The sequence below is a fragment of the Lissotriton helveticus genome, chromosome 9 (genome assembly GCF_964261635.1).
Source record: "Lissotriton helveticus chromosome 9, aLisHel1.1, whole genome shotgun sequence".
In the NCBI taxonomy this organism is placed as follows: domain Eukaryota; kingdom Metazoa; phylum Chordata; class Amphibia; order Caudata; family Salamandridae; genus Lissotriton; species Lissotriton helveticus.
Genome location: NC_136070.1, coordinates 436165408 through 436185933, shown reverse-complemented (window position 1 = coordinate 436185933; position 20526 = coordinate 436165408). Strand labels below are relative to the sequence as shown.

The 20526-nt window shown below is 45.3% G+C and overlaps 1 long non-coding RNA gene across 1 annotated transcript in view; it reads right to left on the bottom strand.

Annotated features, from left to right (window-relative positions):
- The window catches only part of LOC144782778 (uncharacterized), a 93322-nt gene that overhangs the window by 38894 nt on the left and 33902 nt on the right, over positions 1–20526 (bottom strand). Inside the window, exon 2 of the long non-coding RNA XR_013601257.1 lies at positions 18486–18541. This is a non-coding gene — a long non-coding RNA (uncharacterized LOC144782778). The remainder of the gene's footprint in view (positions 1–18485; positions 18542–20526) is intronic.

Genomic DNA, 20526 nt, shown 5'->3' with positions numbered 1-20526 from the left:
CGGGCTATGGAACAGAGTCCCAAGCTCGTCAGAAACAAGACAGAGGAGGCTACTGCTTTACTCCGCAGCTTACAAGCCTTTTGTACTTTTTCATTCTGGTATTTTGGCTGTTAGTTTATTGTTTAATCAGGGCAGTGTTTGCAGTTGATAACCAGATCCAGACGATGTTTGTAGATGGTGACCTGGTCAAGGCTTGGTACACAAATCATTGTTCACTCAGTTTGATCAAAGCTCGGTCTTTAAGGTCATTGTCCACTCAGCTTAATCAAAGCCCGGTCTTTCAGGTCATTGTTTAATCACCCTGATCAAGGCCCAGCAGTCAGACCATTGTCCAGATAACCAGATCACGGTATCAAGGATGTTTACCAGGCTGGGAGCAGGAGATGGAAAACAAATAATTTACACAGGGTGTGAGTGTCTCGTGGTTTTCTGGTGAACTGCAAAGAACGGGGGGGGGGTTGGGTGTGCGACAGTTCCTGAGCAGAAATGCAGGCTGCAAGATGGTTGTTGTTGTGTTAGTTAGATTTTCCTCAGGCATCAGCAGAAACGACCAGGTGGGTCGTGTGGAAGTGTTTGACACGAGATGGCAATGAAAAAGCAATGGAGTCCCAGTACAAATGATGCCGATCAGAAGAACACTTTTCCTCATTATCCTCCACTGTTATGGGTTGTGTCATTACTGCAGCCTCAGGAAAATCCCACTTCTGCCACCACTGTAACAGGCTGCAAACTGCGAACACCCCACAGCTCTTAAGTATTAATGTTTATTAGCTTTATGTTGGGAAAATATAGTCAAAGTCTGAAAGAGTTCCACCTTGAGCTTCCTGTTTCCTGTGGTCTTGCTCTATCTTCGTGGTTATCTTCCCATTGAACTTTTGTTGAAAGTAGCGGCCCCCAGGAGAAAAAAAACACGAGTCTGTGTATTTCTCGTATGGTTGTGCAAACTGTTCATCGTCACCAGGTGCCCTTGTCACCATATCAAACTCCATGAGTGTTTAGGTGGTTAGGGGCAGCACAGTTTCCACTGTCTTTTTTTATTTATTTTTTTACAGAGTTTCATATAATGCGAACTTGACCCGAATCGATTATCAGAGCGCTTAACATAGCACCAGTTGCATTATATGAGGACACATTCATTTTTGTTAGGCACGTCTGTCTGTGCTGAGCAGTGCAACCCTTTTCAGCCTATAGTGCCTCTCCCATCCCTCCTAAGCCCAACATTGTCAAACTTTCCAACCTCTCCACCCACCCAGTGGACGTTATGATGGTCACTTGCGTGTGGCTACCTCCCTGGGTTAGGGCCGTGGCAGTTGGGACCTCAGGGCCTTCCTCCTTAAGGTCGCCGATGGTGTGTTATGTTTCTAGGTTCCTGATGACCTCCTGCCATGTCCTCAGTCTCTGTATCAGCTCTCTCTCTGTCCTAGGGGTGGTCCTGAAACCTTCTGGAATCTGTCACTCCACTCTCCTCTGCGTTCGTCACTCCACTTGCTGCTGCATCCGTCACTCTACTTTCCTCTACGTTTCTCCTTCCTTGTAGCCATTGTGGTCTCCGGTGTTTCCATCCTCCCTCTTCCTGTTGGCCCCTCCAATAAAACGCTGTAGGGAGGCTGCTTCTTGTCTTCTATACATGGCCAACGGCTAGAGTGATGCACTGTTTTTGTCTTGTCCTCTTAACATGGGCCATGTTGGATCTTAGCAGGGGACTGTTTGGCTCCCGGTCACAGACATCATCCCACCATGGGAAGATCTAAATGAGAAGCATTTCAGTAATCAGTTGAGAGATGAACTGTTCAGCAATGCTGTTTCTATATTATGGCCACTGTAGGAATATGCATTTTGATTGCAACACAAGAGGTCCCAAGATGGTGTCTGACCACAGCAAATTGCTTCCAAAACTGACCAAGTTGCTTGGTAGGTAAATGTGGCACATGGCAAACTCTGATTTTGACTGGGGCTCTGAAACAGCTTGCACCAGAGCTGCTGTATAAACTCTCCTGTTATTGATCCCCAGGCTGGACAGTGTACATATGTAACAGAGCAGATGGGTGAATATTTGTATTCGACCGGACTCTAAACTTCCTAGCCCCTGCTTTAGCTAAATCCACAGTTCTCTAAGGTGGCATGGGTTGCTTAATACCCCTAAGTAAGATTGTAAACATAGCAAGTGTGTTTTAACAAAGTTGCTTGGATTTTAACCTGCAGCTGAGGGGGGCTATAAGAGCCTTACTACTTCATTACTGGAAAGCTGATGTACTGACAGAGATAATGATGCACCCTTTGAGATCCACAAGACAGTTTTGGGCAAACTAAGACTTGAAGAATGCTACATGGAGGGGGAAAAAGCGTGCAGCTCCACCTCCACAAAGAATGGCCTGCTACTGGTGTCAACCTCTGAGCTGGCATGTAAAAACCTTTTTGACGCAAAGTCTGGTCTGTCTAGTTGATTAGAATTTGCCTGAAAACCTATGGGTGTTTGTGTTGATCCGCCCCAGTAACACCTTCTTGGTCCAGACAATGAAAAATGGATTCAACCGTGTGAATATGTCCTCTTTCAAGAGCAAATCAATTTTGTGCTCTCATATAGTTCAGACATGGCCATATGCAAATCAGTCTGACCCTGTGCCTCATGGGAACAGTCCAGCCCGAACTGCCAAGCCATGCCTTCCCTGGACCGGAAACAAGCTTCCGGGGACCGGTTTCTGGCATTTCAGCCGTCTTCAGCCGGCTTGCTTGAATTCAGTGGCAAAGTGAGCAAGGGACTCACGTCTGAGCATACCCTGCCAACTTATGGCGGCCAAAGTGGTACAAAAGGGGGAGGTGATGGACGGAGCACCTGAACCAATCAAACACTCACACCCACTCAACAGATCTGGGTTTAATCCATCACCGTTCTTTAGCCCACTCTGCCACCCCAGTTCAGAGATGCAAATCAGACTGAAATCAGACTGACCCTGTGCCTCATGGGAACAGTCCAGTCCGAACTGCCAAGCCATGCCTTCCCTGGACCGGAAAAAAGCTTCCGGGGACCGGTTTCTGGCATTTCAGCCGTCTTCAGCCCGGCTTGCTTGAATCCAGTGGCAAAGTGAGCAAGGGACTCACGTCTGAGCATACCCTGCCAAGTTATGGCGACGAAAGTGGTACAAAAGGGGGTGGTGATGGACGGAGCATCGGAACCAATCAAACACTCACACCTACTCAACAGATCTGGGTTTAATCCATCACCGTTCTTTAGCCATCTCTGCCACCCCAGTTCGGACATGGCCATATGCAAACCAGTCTGACCCTGTGCCTCATGGAAACAGTCCAGCCCGGACTGGCAAGCCATGCCTTCCCTGGACCAGAAACAAGCTTCCGGGGACCGGTTTCTGGCATTTCAGCCGTCTTCAGCCCGGCTTGCTTGAATCCAGTGGCAAACTGATTTGCATATGGCCGTGTCTGAACTGGGGTGGCAGAATGGGCTAAAGAACGGTGAATGATTAAACCCAGATCTGTTGACTGGGTGTGAGTGTTTGATTGGTTCAGATGCTCCGTCCATCACCACCCCCTTTTGTACCGCTTTGTTCGCCATAAGTTGGCAGGGTTGCTCAGACGTGAGTACCTTGCTCACTTTGCCACTGGATTCAAGCAATCCTGGCTGAAGATGGCTGTAATGCCAGAAACCGGTCCTAGGAAGCTTGAGTCCAGTCCAGGGATGGCATGGCTTGGCAGTTTGGGCTGGACTGTTCCCATGAGGCACAGAGTCTGACTGATTTGCATATGGCCTTGTCTGAACTGGGGCAGCAAACAAATGATGGACGGAATGCTGACAATGCAAACATTCTCCCCAGTCAAAAGATCTGGGTTAAATCCATTGTTCTTTTGTCCATTAAGCCACCCCAGTTTGGGCCCAGCCATATGCAAATCAGTCTTGACCCTGTGCCTCATGGTAACAGTCCAGACCAAACTGCCAGGCCAGGTCCTCGATAGACCGGAAACAAGCATCCTGGGACCAGTTTCGGGGTATGTCACCCTTATTCAGCCAGGTTAGCTTGAATCCAGTGGCTCAGTGACCAAGGGACCCACGTCTGGGCATACCCATCCCACTTAGGGTGAAAAGTGTTACAGCAAACAAATGATGGACGGAATGCTGACATTGCAAATATTCCTTCCATCATTTGTTTGCTGTAACACTCTTATAGCTTACAGCAGTCTCTTTGCAGCCCCTTTGGTTGCACCCACGCCGACTCAAAGCATTGATAAATATGGACTTTTCCATCCAGAGGAGAAGCACTGTGAAGAGTGTTCCTGGCACTGGAACTTTCATTGTTATCTTGGCAAATGCACCACAGAGAAAGAAGCTGTAACACATGTTGTGGTATCGTCTTAATAGAGAATACTATTTTTGATCTTTCTGGACCAGAATCCAGCAGCCCAAAGCAAAAGAGCAATAATTGTACTGCATCAAAAAAAAGAGTCTCTTTGCCAGAAAATATCAACATCTCTGTGGTGTCCTGCCAAACTCTAAATACAAGGTGGGGGTAAAGTCTTTGCCATGTGCAAACAGTTCGCAAAGGGATCAAAATTCTGAGTGAGGCAATAATTACAGTAACCAACAACTTTTCCTTGGCAAATTTTAAAAAGTCAAATCTTCCAAAATATACTGGGGAAATTTGTGTTAAGTTCTGATACTGCATGTTATTACTGATTTCCCAGAGAAATTCTCAAAATGAGAGATATTTACTGCACTCAGCAAAATGCCACACTCTGGGGTGTCAGCATTTACTTGCTGTAGTAAAGACTTCGCCCGTTATTCCCCACCTCGTCGTAATCAGGGCCAGAGTCAACCCTGGAGGGCGTGCTAACTACGGGGATTCCATTCCTTTACTTTTCCGCTAAAGGATTGTTTACTGTTGCGATATTGTGTTTCCCTTGTAGATCAGGTGACTGGAGAAAGTAGTGTTGGTCCTTCTTAAGTCTGGTTTGACAGCGCAGATGTCTGCAAGATGTATTATTACCTCTATGTTTCTCGTCCTCTACCTAGTCATAACAACATGAGGTAGTATCCAACCACAGACAGGCTAATAATGCATGAAACGCTTATTGACCCAACTCTGCCTTCTGCTAGTGGCTATAATAATTTAGCCTTAACTTATCACTTCGTCTTTTGTTTCCTGTCTACGGCAGGATACCGGGGACACAGAGATGACTGCCGGGCTTTCACCTCACATGAAGTTGTTGCAGGCTTTCTCCGTTTTCCTGGGCTGTGGTGGCACCTGCGACCATTGTGGGAGCAGCAGGAGTTGGGACGCCTGTATAGTCTCTTTAGACTCAAGGTGGTAGATTTACAAGCCCCTTGCGCCACTTTTGCGTCACTTTTCCCATGTTAAAAATGACACAAAAGTGACGCAAGCAGCTTGTAAATTTGCCCCAAGGTATGTGGAAAATAATTCTTGGGAATATGTTTTCTCATGCTGTCATGCCACTGGAAGAACTGCCCTGATGGGCTCACATTGTTTCCCTGGTGCGGCTTGTATAAATATTTTAGGAGCTTCACTCTGCTTTGTTTCTTTCGGCAAGCGGCTTGATGAGCACAGTGTGTAAGCCGTGCTGGTAATGCAAAGCGTGACCCAGAGGCTTCACCAAGGTGGTGGGACCCCTGCTGGCTCACCTTCATCTTTAGGGGATCTCAGTGTTTCCCTACCTGGATGGCTGGCTACTCCAGACACCATCTCTTCAGGTAATGCAGCAACATTTGAACTTGACCATACTTACACTAAAGAGCCATGGCTTTCTTTTGAATGTTCGCAAATGCAAGCTCCAGCCCTCGACAAGGAGAACATTCACAGGGGCAGAATTTGACTGCTCTGTGCAAAGTGTGTTCCTGCCACAGTCCAGGATCCAGAGTCTACAATACCTATTGACATCTATTTTGTAAACAGCATTTGTGAATGTCTGTATTTACATGCTTTGGCAAATTAAAGCTATAACTATTGTCTTTGCCAATGTTGTAACAATAAAAGAGCTTTAAACATAGATACAATTGTAAATGATCAGTATTTTTTTTTTTTTTAACGAAACATATTTATTTTTCCCAGGTACTAATCAAGCCCGACCAAGCTTACCTTCTAAAAGCAGACGGAATAGGGTGGATTTAGGGTGGTACGGCCGTAAGCGAAATACAAAAAATACTTTTAAGATAAAGTAGTTTTTTTTGGTGATGACTGCAATCTTTGTCTACTCCCATTGGAGTGCTGGCAGCTTCTTCAAGGCCCTTAATAACCTATGACAGCCAAAGACTGAGATTTGCAAAACTGCAAGGTGTGTGCGCGCGGGCGTTTGTTTAGTGCAGACATGTGTGGTTGTTAAAAAATAGTATTTGAATTTGAAATAATGATGTAACTTGTCTTTTTACCATTTTACAATATCTGATCAGTAGGTGGCAGCACTGTCTTAAAAACGAAAGCGCTATAGCTAACTTTTCCACGTACATTGTTTCATGTTTTTTTTGTATGAGTAGACGAGTGGGTGCGCTTCACCGTTATCGTTATTATTCCATGTTTCAGTGGAAGGAAAAACAGGCATTACATATATTCAACTTTATAGGGATTGACTGGCTCCCTTGCAGAAGCCAGGATCAAATTCAAGATTCTCGGCCCTACTGTGGCCTAATGGGCTAGCTGCCATGCAAGCATGCTTTGAGATGTGTCACATCTTAATTGCTCATCAAGGCTGCAAACGCCATAGATCGTAAATGCCTACCCAACGTCTAAATGTCTAACCATATACTGTACGCCAACTGTAACCCCAACGGCGTTATAACATGGCCAGTATTGCCTTCATTCTCTCTGTACTGATTATGTAAAAAAAATTCTAATAAAAATCGTTTGAAATAAAAAAAGAATTATATGGTATTGAAGTGCAAGGGCCATAGTAGCACACATTATAGCTTGAGTGAATCGAATAATGAATGAATGGGATAATATATGTAGCACACTCTTCAAAATTGCTTTGCTGGGGCAGATAAAAAAAATACACAGAAAGAGAGCACATTTTAGTGTTTTCTGAAAGTTATAATAAGCATTGGGTTCTGATCTGAGTAGGGTTTTGAACAGCATTAGAGGACAAGACCAATAGGAAGGCAAATTCACAGCGCTTTTTGTAGAGCGGAGAGTCAAAGCAGGGTCGGATTGGTAACCAGGGCACTCTGGAAATGGCCGAAGGGCCTTCCCACTTAGGACGACATGTGCAAAAGGAATAATCGATGGACAGAATGTTGGACAATGCAAACATTCACCCCCCAGCCACAAGGATCTGGGTAAAATCCATCATTCTTTTGCTCACCACACCACCCATGTTAGGTCCCCCCAAGGGATGTATGTCATTAGATTGCATACCAATACCACGCTTGCCATTACAACACGGGTATTACTACGCGATGTAATGACAACGACATGTCATTACCTCGCATACATTTACCACGGCTATTCTTTTACCAACCATGCCATTACAACGCAAAAGCATGCGTGGTAAAGCTATAGTCGTGGTAAAAGTTTGCAAGGTAAGGGGCCCACAGCACTGGCCTCCGGAGATGGGTCCTCTTCCTACTCCAACTACGAATGCTCGTAATCTTGGAGTCCTCCTCGACAACCAACTGTCCTTTAAGCAGCATGTAGTGAAAGTATCCGCCACCTGTACCAACATCATTAGGTGGCTGAGGAAAATTAGGTGGATGCTGCCTGCTGACACCCTGAGGACGGTAGTCCAGGCGCTTGTCATCTCACGCCTGGACTACGGGAACATCTTACTCTTGGGTGCCAGTAAGGAGGTAACTAGGAAATACCAGGTGGTACAAAATATGGCGGTTCGCCTTATTTGTAACCTTCCTGTTAGAACTTCGACCTCGTCTCACATGCGCAACCTGCATTGGCTGCGTATTGAGAACAGGACTAAATTTAAGGCGTTGTGTCTCATGCACAAAATCTTGACTGGAACAGCCCCCAACTATCTATCTGTTTTAGTGCAGCGTTATGTTCCATCTCGCGCACTCAGGTCCTCTACCCAAAATAAAGTGAAAGTACCGCGAATCAGGAGAGCCAAAATGGGTGGTCGGTCTTTTTCTTTGCTAGCCCCCTCTCTTTGGAACTCCTTACCTTTATTTCTTCGATCGGAAAGGTGTTTTCTGACCTTCCGTAAGGGTATCAAGACCTGGCTATTTGATATGTAAGCTTCTGCCTTTCTGTCTCCTTACCTTGTGTTTACTTTAGCGCCGGGAAACCTCCGGGTAGCTGCGCGCTTAATCAAGTGTAATTATAAATAAATAAATAAGGGACTCTACTCTACCCTACCCTACACACTAATATAGTACCCGTACACAACCCTTCCCCGACCCCAGTCCTCTCCCTACAATAACACTACACTACCCTACACGGCCCCGACACTACCCTAAAACACTACACACATACACTGCAACACTACCCTAAATCCTAATGCACAACACTACTCAAACACTACAACACTATCCTAAAACACAATACACAAACTCTACAACATTACCCTAAACCTTAAACACTACAACACTACCCTAAACACTAAAACACTACACTACGCAAACACTACTAAACTACACTAAAACCTAAAACACTACACTACCCTAAACCCTAAAACACTACACTACACAAACACTACACTACCCTAAACCCTAAAAAACTGCACTACACAAACACTACTACACTACCCTAAACCCTAAAACACTACACAAACACTACTACACTAACCTAAAACACTACTATACTACACTAAACCCTAAAACACTACACTACCCTAAACCCTAAAACACTACACTACACAAACACTACAACACTACCCTAAACCCTAAAACACTACACTACACAAACACTACAACACTACTCTAAACACTAAAACACTACACTACACAAACACTACTATACTACACTAAAACCTAAAACACTACACTAAACAAACACTACAACACTACACTACACTACACAAACACTACTATACTACACTAAAACCAAAAATACTACACTACCCTAAACCCTAATACACTAAACAAACGCTACAACACTACACTACACAACAAAAAGACACACTAAAACGTTTAAAAAAAACACACAAACATTACAACACTACTTTGACACTACCTTAAACCCTAAAAAAGTAACCCCCACCCCAAGCTCAAACCCCCTTACCTCTCTCCTCTCCAGCGTCGCCGTCTCTGCTCCCGGTTCCTGCTTCCTCCTTACTGCTTGGCACACGTCGTTGTGCCGCAGTTTCCTCACAACGACATGGATAGCTGCCGCCGCAGCCATTACACATTACATCACATGCGTTGTAAAAGCGCATGTGATGTAATGGTATGCGTGGTTTTTATCACGCATTGCAACATCGCATGCCTTGTCCCCTTACACTGCGCTGGCACATAAATTGCTACCTAGCACCAATGCAGGCACCCTTGCACCATGGTGCAAGGGTGCCTGCATTGAAGTCAGGTTGTTTTTGTGCGGGAAGGGACACATTTACACCCAGTGCTTACTTTGAGCTAGTGTTTTCTGGTGCTCAGCACTGGCACTTAATCATCAACACCTGCTCTTGAGCACCAGTTAAGGCCACATTCATTTATGGTGGGCAAGAGGGGATTAAGTGATTTGACCAGAATCACAGGATGTTGAGCCGACGCCAAGACTCCAACCTGGTTCCCCAGCTGCGAAGTCTGCAGCTCTTTCCATACTTTCATTGTTAGTACTTGGTTCTGTTTTAGGTAGCGCTCACAGGAGAAATCGGCTGGTGCAAGCTGCCTACTTAAAACCTGTGGCTGTTTTTTGTTACTGACCAGTAGAGCGCAGCAGAGAGCTGCGAACGCCAGACGCCAGTGAGAGCACAGGTAGCGTTCGTGCTCGGAGGAAAGCAGAGCGGAGATTACCGGAGGTTGTGGCGGCACCCCCCTTCTCACCCCCGCCCCCCCCCCTTTTACCCTTGCAGTTTCGGTGCTCCGGACCCTCGGTGTGTGCCGCGGAGGAGCCGCAGCCGAGTTTTAGAGAGGTCGGGTGGTCCGAGTCGGGGCGAGAGGAGGAGCCCCCGCGGATGAGACCTGAGAGCCGAGGTGGGACTGCAGTGGTAGCTGACAGAGTGAGCGGTGAGCTGGGCGCCACAGTAGCCGCCACGGGAGCCGCAACGCGGGCCAGATACCAGCTGCCAGTGATTTGCCAGCGATTTGCCACCCGGGTGCGGACCGGTTGCCAGAAAGTTGCCACCAAAAGAGTGGCATGGCGCCTCTGCCCAGCGCCTGTCGCTCCTGAGTGGAGAGGAGAGGAGTGGAGAGCTCTGCAGCGCGGAAGTGGTGTTTGAAGTGGCGCTTGGAGCCGAGTTGAGCGGGTTGAAGCGGCTCCCCTGCTCCCTCACAATTGTAGCAGGTGCAGGTGAGGACAAGTGACAGGTGAGCGAAGGGGTTGGAGCTGGTGCTCGCAGGCGGGGTCGTCGCAGCCTGTGTTCCCCGAGCCACCATTTGTCCTGTAACAACGGAAGTGCGGGCAGGTGGAGAGGTGTAGAGGAAAGAGGAAAGCGGACCCACCGTCACTTGGGAACATCCCCTCAAGGTGATTGGCTAGAGCTGGACATTTTTCTTTGCCAGGATACTTTGGTTAGGAAGGAAGCAATAGGGGATCACTGAGGGTGACGGTAGTGGGCAGTGGGGAGTGAGCCGTGAGAGCCCTCGTGCAAGAGTCTTGGGTGGACGGAGCAGAGCGGAGCACGGAGGAGGACAACGCGGCGTGCAGCATTGCAGTATTGCAGTATTGCGGCAAACCTGCTCACCCGACAGGACTTGTCAGGTGGGAATCGATCCCCTAGGGCCCCCACGGAACCCACGAAGGGCAGAGAAAGCAGGCGGGGGCCGCACTAGCTGCATCGGAGCGGAGCAGAATGGGGCGGAGCCGGAGGTGAGCCACAGTGGTTAAGGCTTCAGGTTCACCTGTGAACAACAGGAGCAGTGCTGCCCCCAGGACCCGGCAGGAACCATAGGGCACTGTTGAGTTGAGTGCCTTTCAGGACGGTGAGTTGCCTGGCTCTGCCACAGGAGTAGGGGACAATTTGCTCGGCCCACGTGTGGGCCCATCGTTGGCCCTTTACAGCAGAAGGAGCAGAAGGAGCCAAAAAAATAGCACCGAGCACCGGTAGATTGGGAGTTATAGAGGTAAGAGGCTCGGGCCCTCGCATGCTGGTGGCGAGGAGCTCAGAACATTCATTAACAAACTGTGACCTAGTGACCAAGTTGGGACAGCAGGGCGGGAGCAGCAGCGAGCCCGGTAAGAGAAAAAGCAGGGCCCATTAGGGTAGTGGTATACATACAACAGAAGTAGCTCTGAGGAACTCAGAACTATGAGATCGGGGAAAATTAGACAAACGACGACAACTAAAAGATCAAAAAAAGTCAAAACAAGGAAATCCTTTGAAGCAGCCCCATACACAAGCCTGAAGGGAGTAGATTCAAAAGTAAGAGCGAGACTAGTTTCAGTATCCACTCCACATATAACAGTAGTGAGTCCAGACAGGAAACACGGGATTCAAAAATTCTTTTTCTTAAAAGACCCAATGGCAGCAATCTATGCTTCAACAGCAGAGGCCGCCAAACTCCCTAGCCCTATCCTCCCAGACAGACAAAATGCTCCTGCAATCCTTGAAGACGGAAAGCAAACCATTATGAACTCAATGTCGGATCAGCCAGTGAGTAACCTTGTTACGGTAACAGCGCAGGTCCATCGGAGTAAATGTATCGCAACTACAAGGGAAATGAACAAAAGTGATCAACACAAGGGAACTAAGGGATCTAACGTGGAACATATGGAGGTACAAATAAAACGTAAAAAACAGCCCAGTAACTTAAACCCTGGAGGAAACTTAAATGAAATGGAATTTGGGGACGACTCCAAGGATGGTCCTTTAAAATTAAGCGATTTGCAAAAGCAGAGAGTAGCAGGGGCAGACCCTTGGCTAAACTCTTTCTCCATATCCAACGATGCAAATCTACTTGAAATTATGGAAATAAACACACACAAAAAGAAACCAAAAGGAATTGCACGCCACCAGACAACCATCCAGGAGCACAACAGAGCAGGCTGGGAATGGCGGCATCAACCCCACGAACACACGAACCCAGCATCGACCCACATGGGATAACATTAAACGACAGTATTACCCCAGTGCCGAAAGCAATCCAACTGAATTCGTCAGCACCAATAACAATATCATCAGTCAGCATCATAGATCATGTACCAGGGGAATCAGGGAATTGTAGTGAACCACTCCCCAGCATGCAGTGGAGCTAGTCTTTGCTCGGCTCATTAGATCGAGCAATAAAGGCATTGAACTTTCAATCCGACAAAATGGATGTACAAATAGACCTTATAAACCTCATTGCCACGCACATTTCCAGCATTAATTCCAAAATGGATTTGATTACATCCCTATTAAAACAAATGGGAATCTCGGACCAACAAAGAAATACAGATAAACAACACCCCGACTGCGGATGTGGGAAAATAATAGAGAAACTGGCAAGTCTCCCCAATATTTTGATGGACATTTTAGAGGTGGTAAAATCAACAAAATTAACTAGTAATAAAAAAAAAAAACAGAATACGGAAATTGTAGACGGGACAGACACGAAGGAACCCAGAACATGTAATAACGTAAACCTAAGCCTAGACAGTGAAGGCAAAGGAAATCACGAGCAAGCGGAACTCGATGACCAAGTAGACATTACAGTAATACCACTGGAAACAACACAGAATGCCTTTGAGATTTCTCCGTCCATGAAACTCACAAAAAGGCAGAGAAAACGTGCAAGGAAGGCCAGGTTGAAGCATAAAAAGCAAGAAATACCGATTTCAGGAAAAACATTTCCAATTTTTGCAATCAAAACATCTCGAACGAGAAAAAATGTTTCGTTGGAATCATCACCGGGCGGGCTTGTTACAATTAATTCAGCTCAAGTGAAGCCCTCTGAAGAACTTAATAGTGAGGAGGAAAGTTCTCGCATCACCGTTTATTCCACCTCTAATTTGCATATAAATAAAAAAAAGTTAAAGCATTGCCCGGTTACAGAAGTAGAAAGACCTGACATCACGGGAATAGACCAGAACAATGCTCCCTGTAGCAAAAAACATCGAAACACAGATAGAGGAGACAAAGTTACACCTCTGGAAGAGGAAAGTATCACCAGGAACAATCAAGGAAACAGGGCCGAACCAAAAAGCAAGAGGTGGACACAGGAAATAAAAAATAGCCCCCACTCCGAGCATAACTTGATAAAGGTCATTACAAGAGGAATGGAACGAAAATGTATGCTCTCCACCACGGAACTGGAACTCGACCCAACAGGGAAAAGGACACTAGATAACCCAGATATGATTGCTAAGAGGGCTCACGGAAATTACTTGAACCATGTCCCCAACAGAGTACATAATTCACTGACAATTAATCACTCGTTATCTCCGAAAGAAGAAATCGCACAAGTTCCCAAGTATTCTCAAACGGAATCAGATGCATTTGAACTAAAATTGACATTTGTGCCGGAATATGCAACCAAGGGAAGGCAAGACATTTTGAACCGAGGTAACCTGCTAAAGCTGTTTAAAGCCGTTCCAGAATTAAACGGAATCACCTCGCAAGATTTAACAGCTCTCGAATTTCAACAACAAGGGTCAAACCCTGATATTGAACACTCAGTGACAACATGGTCTTCAAAGGAAATAGTGGACAAGATATTCGCAGTAAAAACAAGATTCGGAGCCTGGGGAATCACACTGATGCCGCATAAATGTCCAAGATATCCCTACCCCCTCCTAGACAGTTCAAAACACACAAAAAAGGAGGACTCACTCGGGAAGCACCAGGACACACGCATACGAGGAGCACGATCTACTACACCAGTCATAACATTGTCAGTGAAGGGGGCCACAACATCAGCAAACGCGCACGAGAAGAGAAGCAGAATATTGGACAGGTTGGACTGGTCATGGCTGCCAATGGTACTAAATAATAAACATACCTAACCAAGAGGCAACACTAAACGTAAGAGAAGAGAAGCTGGTTGTTACCACGGAGGGAACAAAGCATGACAAACTTTCGATCTGTTCCTGGAACGTTCACGGGTTCAAAGATATGGACCAGGACCACGAAACACTAGCTTTTTATCAACAATTAGATATAATCATGCTTCAGGAAACCTGGAACCTAACTCCAGTTGCAATCCCTGGATTCAAGGAACACCATATCCTCGCTGAAAGATTTTCAAACTTTGGTCACCCGCGAGGAGGCCTGTCACTATACACCTCACAAAAGTATATGTGGTTAACCAAAGAACTGGACGTGGGGGCCAATTGGGTACAGGTGATTAAAATCTCTGGAATATCTACTTCAAATAACCCAAAGTGGGAACTCCTACTAATGAACGTTTATGTACACCCTGAGAGAAAGACCCAGCAAGAAAGATACTCCATTTTAATGGCCCTGATTAAAACTTTGCAAAGATCTTATGCACACTGCCCTATGTTCATCTCTGGAGACTTTAACAGCAATCTCTTAAGCAAAGATCAAATAAAAGGAAGGAGGTTAGGGAACCAGGAAGGCCGAACACTAAGGAAAAAGATAAAAGATCTGGGACTGTCCATCTTGAATGGAAAAGCAACGGGGGATACTCCTGCGGCAATAACATATTCGAGTGGTAACGTTCGATCAAAAATAGACTTCACCATCGTCAGTAACGAGTTACTCACTTGCATTGACTCCTTTTGTATCACCCAGCGCACAGAAAGCGATCATTTTCCTCAAATAACAATAATGTCTAATTCCATCACATGGGCCAAAAAAATTAACTCCCTTATACAACCCTCCGAAAGGTTTAACTTGCGGAAACTGAAATGGCGAGGGGGAAACCTGAAAATTATACAAGAGACGGTAAGGGAGCTTGTGAGCAAATTGGGGTTACAACTAGACGAAGATCGTGTAAAAAACTGGGAACATTTGGTCCACGCAATTACCAGACAATTTCCAGCACCATCTGGCAGTCAAAGAAGATCCAATTCCAGGAGGGATCCCTGGTTCAGTAACAATCTGAGAGATCTAAAGAGCAGGATCTCAAGAGAGGTACGAATTCAAACCCAAGTGACAAGACTAGGCAATAAACCAATTAAAAGTAAATTGAAAGAACTAAGGAGCCATTACAAGAAAACATTGAGGCACGCTAAAATGGCTTACAAGGAATCGATTTGGTCAAACTTACTGTATGCAAGTAAATTGCCAAGTAGCAGGGACTTTTGGGGCATCATAAATAACCTGAATAAGGGAGCAAGACTCCGACAAGAACCCGGAATTGGAGCCGAAGCGTGGATTGAGCATGTGGGGGTTATGTATTCCAGTACGGCAATAGGGCCCATTGAAGGGTCGCAAGGATCAACTTTGGTAATGGAAGAAAGGAAAGTAAAATCGAAGCGGGGAAACCTGGCTCCGCAAAACCCATTACAGGCAGAAAATGGCAGTGATCAAAACACCCTGACGACCACAAAACAATTACGCGATATCATACTAAGGCTCAAAACCGAAGGAGCGGCAGGTCCAAATGGTCTCCCCAATGCATTCTTTAAGGATGACCCAGATTATTGGTCGACGAACCTAACTCCACTCTTCAACCGCATCTTTACACACAGCGAAGTCCCTGACTCATGGAAAGGGACCATAATACATCCTATATTTAAACAAGGTGACCGTCGAAATCCAAGTAATTACAGGCTCATATCCTTAATTGATGTTGAGGCCAAGCTCTACGCCTCCTACCTCCTCGCCCAGCTGCAGGAGTGGACGGACGACAACAATATAATTGCATACTTTCAAACAGGTTTTAGACAAGGGATGGGCACTATAACAAACCTGGCAATCCTTGCAATCCTAACTGAAAAGGCGCAAAAAAGGAGAACGCGATTGTACGCATGTTTTATTGACATAAAATCTGCCTTCGATCGAGTAAATAGAGGGAGACTCTGGAAAAAGCTAAAGGCATGGGGTTTACCGAATCAGTTATTAAATGCGATTACTGCCCTACACAGCGACACCTGGGCGAGAGTAAAATTGGGCGAAGGTCACCGTACGACAGCGAGCATCGACACGCAGCAAGGATTAAAACAAGGATGCGTGTTAGCACCAATCCTATTTAATTTGTTCCTCTCAGACCTTGGTAAACACATGGTAGTAGCTGACTGCCACCCACCGATAATGGCCAATAAGCAGATTCCCGTCTTACAGTATGCGGATGATATTGTTTTATTAAGCAAAACTCCCATCGGCCTTCAAAGAGCTATCAACAACTTAGTATCCTACCTGGACCAAGAAAATCTGGAACTTAATAAAGGAAAAACAAAGGTTGTCCGTTTGGTGGATTCACACAAAATTAAGTTCAAATGGACAGTAAAAGGGATGAAGGTTGAAGAGCAAGGTTCATATAAATACCTCGGTATCACAATAGGACAGGGTACATCCTATAAGGAGCATAAACTTGTTACCAAAGCAAAAGCACAGTCTCTAATCTTTGCTTACCAGCAACTAAAAACTAAATTGGACTGCCCAAATAATAATCATCTTCTAAAAGTAATGTCAGCACAAAGTATGCCTACTTTGTCATACGGCTTAGTCACCTGGTGTGGTAAAGAGGTGGAGCTACTCAATGATCTCCAGACAAGGATCTATAAAGCCGTTTTTAATTTGCCAAAGTCAGCCTCTCCATCTCAAGTCCGGCTGGAATTCGGCCTTCTAAATCAAAAATTTCGGAGCATGAGCGGGTTCCTAAAGCTCTGCAACAAATTCCGATCTGCAGAACCAGATTCAATGGACAGACTATGTTGAGAGGAAATTAAGCCCCAGACAGGTCTGGACCCATCAAACTTATGGGGAAGTTACCTGAGAACCTGCCTGGCTGTCCTTGAAATACAAGCAGATTGGGAAAAAAGTCAAGAAAAAACAACTTTTAGTAAGGTGATAAATGACGCAGCAAAAAAGAAATCCTTTCTGGAGGACAAAATTGCAACATCTAAACGTAGGCACGGTTGGACAATTATTTCTTCCTACAAAGTATTGAAACCTCAAGCCTACCTAACATCCCACTTTAGCTGGCACCTAAAGAAGTCTTACATAAACTACAGGATGGGTTTGCACGCTTCGAAAGATCTACGGCCGTCTTGGAAACAACCCAAACAAACACCCCAGTGTCGCCTGTGCAGCTACCAAAATGAATCCCTAACTCACCTTTTTTGCGTTTGTCCAGCAGTTACGGCTTGGAGGAGATATTACCTAAGACCTATCTTTATTGAACTCCAAATTCGCACATGTAGGCAAGCCGTTATACGCTGGATGGACGGCTCTTCTATTATCCTGGCCTGTCGAGGAGTGAAATACCTGACAGAAGTTAAAAAACTGTTACTCAAAGCTGATCAGGAGGGGATTAGAGAGGTCTGAGCAACTGGATATAGTCTTATTTGAAATAAGTTGTGCAATAAAAGGACTAAAAACTAGACCTCCTTAGTAAAGCAGGACTAAACTTTAATTGTAAATTAGTCCTACTCAGTAATGCTGGACTAAATTTCATCTATTGTACCTTTTTTATTTTTATTTTTTAAATATTTTATGTGTTGGTAGAATCCTCACATTGTAATAATAGGATATAGTATTAATGTAGCATGGTTTTAATTGTGGATGTAATGATATTCAACTGTTTTAGATATTTGTAATGATTTTAATTAATCATACAATAAACTTGAAACTCACTCACTCTGTGGCTGTGTAGAGTGAGAACGCCAAGTGCAACACCCATGGCATGCCTCCCTGAGGCAGTGTGAGCCAACGCGGTCACTAGCGCTGCGTTTCCTTACACCATATCTTTGAGGCCATGAAAAGCTACACAGGGTGGCTTTCCGTGGGCTTGTAGTTTTGGGTTTGCACTGAGCCCTGCCCAAACGTCAGTAAAAGTGAAGTTATGCGGGACACAGGACTTGTAAATAAGTCCCTTAATTTTTTTATATTTTGGTCGTCACTGTTTTGGATATGATATTTCTGTAGTATGTTATTCTTGAAGTTGATATTCTGACATACACCTGTCACAAATCACTAACCTTGTAATCTGAATACAATAGGAATAGTGCACTTTTACACACCCCACCACACACATCACTGGCCACACTAAATAATATATTTGACATGAGTAGAAATGGGAAACGGGGAGTAGTATAAGAGAGAAAACATACACACTACCTATTAACACTTTGCATAGTTACTCTGCTCTGAAGCTCATTTTATCAGTCAATAAATACGTTAAATATATCTCTATGTAACCAACTCCCTATGTTCTTGGTATGAAACTGACTTTCTTGACACTGAAGCATAACAAAATGTAAATGACTTCTTAAGTGCTCACAATGGTCCTTGTTTATTAGCAAGATAATTACCTTAAGCTTTGTGTGACTCCTGGTGGTAATGTATTGCTGCCTTGTTTCTTATGCAACTGGAAAATAATAAACAATTATTAATATTCTGTGATTTCATAGCAACACATGTCACTTTCTCCATACCACTTGTACCTGAATTGTATATTCATATAAACAGGCTGTTTGGATGGAAATATTCCCAGCATCATAAACAAGCATGTACTCCTGCATTGATGGCCTGACTGAATATGAATCTGATATCCAGCCTTTTTGTTTGGCCCTAGCGTCATGCTAACCTAGCAGGGATGCAGTGGCATTAACCTGACTCTGATAATGCAAGGTCCAGAACCGGTGCTGCTACCTGGAGAGATACACCAAGCATGCCCTTGTGGGGAACATAGCCCTACTGTCCATGGCTAGGGTGAATTGCATAAATTGCTGGTGCAGAGTACCGAGTATTGTGAATGATTAATGTGATCAGACCTCATTCTGTGTGTCAAGGAGAGTGCAGGCTACTGGTACCTCTTGTGTAAAGTTCTGCTGCTTTGTGAACCCCAGCTCCTTGTGCGGACACACCATTAACATGTTGAGTGAGTGTAAGTGCAGTGAGTATGTGACATGTATGGTAGTAGGACCTTATGTGCATTGAAAGTCGAGAAACTTGGACCAGTTGGGTCCATTTTGGATAACCCCTGGAGGGTGGGTACCACTTTCAGAGACAGTAGGAGTATATTGACTACATTCCTGTGGCTGGAGGGTGGAGACACTGACAATGAAGTGAAGGGGAACAGAGACAAGGCTCGCCTGAGAAATTCAATTGAGGGCCTTGTGGGAAAATAGCTGCTGATTAACTCTTACTGAGTGCTAACATTTGATAGATGGCAGGAGTGGGGGGTTGGACTCCAGTTTCTGTTAAAGTTAAAGAAGTTCCTGGGTAGAGTCTGCCTTTTGTCGGTACCTAATTACTGCTTGAGGAAGGCTGATGACAGCCATGTGCAGAGACCTCATCCTTAATTGTGAACTTGTATTAGATACTCCTGCTTGGAGCCACGATCATTTCTGCCTGCTGTGAGAACAATCACCTTGCACAAAGGCTGTGTCTGAGGAACAGCCAGAAAATGACATTCAACAACCTAAACTGGTCCTGACACTTAAGACAGGGGATCCGCATCTCCTGTCTGGATAATGTGTATAAAAGTGGGATCCAAACCACCCAACTTGGTTCCAGTTCAAAATTCTTCATGACCAATGGCACTTGTGCTGAGCAGTGTGCTTAAACAACTACTGTATGACAAGGGATGGTGTCTGCACGAAAGCCAGTCTCAGAGATGAGGAGACATCACCTGAAGTTGGCGCTTTCTGTGAGAGGAGCTGAGGGTCTGCCTAGAGCCTAGATGCTTGCCTGCCCTCTGAGAGGTGGAAGGAGTGTGCACGGCCCTGAAGGAAGCGAAACTGTCTAAAAGGAGAAGCCCAGTATGTTTCTAGCATGGGAATAGCCAGAGAAAGTAAGCAATAACAAGGAAGTGAAGCCAGGCGGGGCCCATGTGTGGAGGGGTATCTTGCTCTCTCTGAGCATTCTTGTCATGAACTTCTTCAACATTTCACCAAGTTGGGAGCGTTGTGTGGGATTGGCAGGTCACTGTGAGACTAAGAGACTGGTGCTTCATCTGCTGACATCGGAATCAGAATGCTGTGCTGCAGCCAAGGTGGGAGCCCTCATCAGTCCAGCAGCCACGCCTGCGGAAGGCATTCACATGACTAAGATTGGGCTGGAGGCTGCAACTGCCACCCGGCAATCCTTCTGCACCTGGCCTAGGAAGGCCCTGTCATGGATATAATACATAAAGTGGCGGTGACAGCATACAGTGTTTTTAGAAGAGATCAATACTGTCAGCAGGTCTTTTAATCTTTGTCACAGGGAGTGAGGCTTGCTCTCCCATTTGTGTAAATTTCCACTGTTATTTGTATGCCCATAGCCTTGCACTTATGTCCCATTTTTAATTTTGTATTTTTTTTATTTTACCGAGTTTTATATAGCACAAGCTTGACCCGAAGGTATCGG